Raw genomic sequence first — 769 nt, 5'->3', positions numbered from 1 at the left:
GCTTAAACAGTGCATATGTATCTTGAATTTGTGGTTCATGAATGTTGGCTCTTGAAAGAATAATGAAAAAGGAGACATGTTACTGAGGATCTGAAAAATCATAAAAATGATTCTTGAAGCAAGAAAAAGCAGTGAATACAAAAAAAAATTTCGAAAAAAAGAGAGAAAGAAAAAGAAAAAGAAAGCAAAAGAAAGAAATAAAGTTGTGATCCAAGGCAAAAAAGAGTGTGCTTAAGAACCCTGGACACCTCTAATTGGGGACTCTAGCAAAGCTGAGTCACAATCTGAAAAGGTTCACCCAATTATGTGTCTGTGGCATGTATGTATCCGGAGGTAATACTGGAAGACAGAGTGCCTTGGGCCACAGCCAAGACTCGTACACTGGCTATGTTCAAGAATCATTATACTCAACTAGGAGAATCAATAACACTATCTGAGTCTGAGTTCTTATAGATGCCAATCATTCTGAACTTCAAAGGATAGAGTGAGATGCCAAAACTGTTCGGAGGCAAAAAGCTACTAGTCCCGCTCATCTAATTGGAGCTAAGTTTCCTTGATATTTTGGAGTCTATAGTATATTCTCTTCTTTTTATCATATTTTGATTTTCAGTTGCTTGGGGACAAGCAACAATTTAAGTTTGGTGTTGTGATGAGCGGATAATTTATACGCTTTTTGGCATTATTTTTAGTATGTTTTAGTTAGTTTTTATTATATTTTTATTAGTTTTTAGTTAAAATGCACTTTTCTGGACTTTACTATGAGCTTGTG

The sequence above is a fragment of the Arachis duranensis genome, chromosome 10 (assembly GCF_000817695.3).
Source record: "Arachis duranensis cultivar V14167 chromosome 10, aradu.V14167.gnm2.J7QH, whole genome shotgun sequence".
In the NCBI taxonomy this organism is placed as follows: Eukaryota; Viridiplantae; Streptophyta; class Magnoliopsida; order Fabales; family Fabaceae; genus Arachis; species Arachis duranensis.
The sequence above is the reverse complement of the archived record's forward strand: the minus strand, read 5'-3'. Positions refer to the sequence as shown.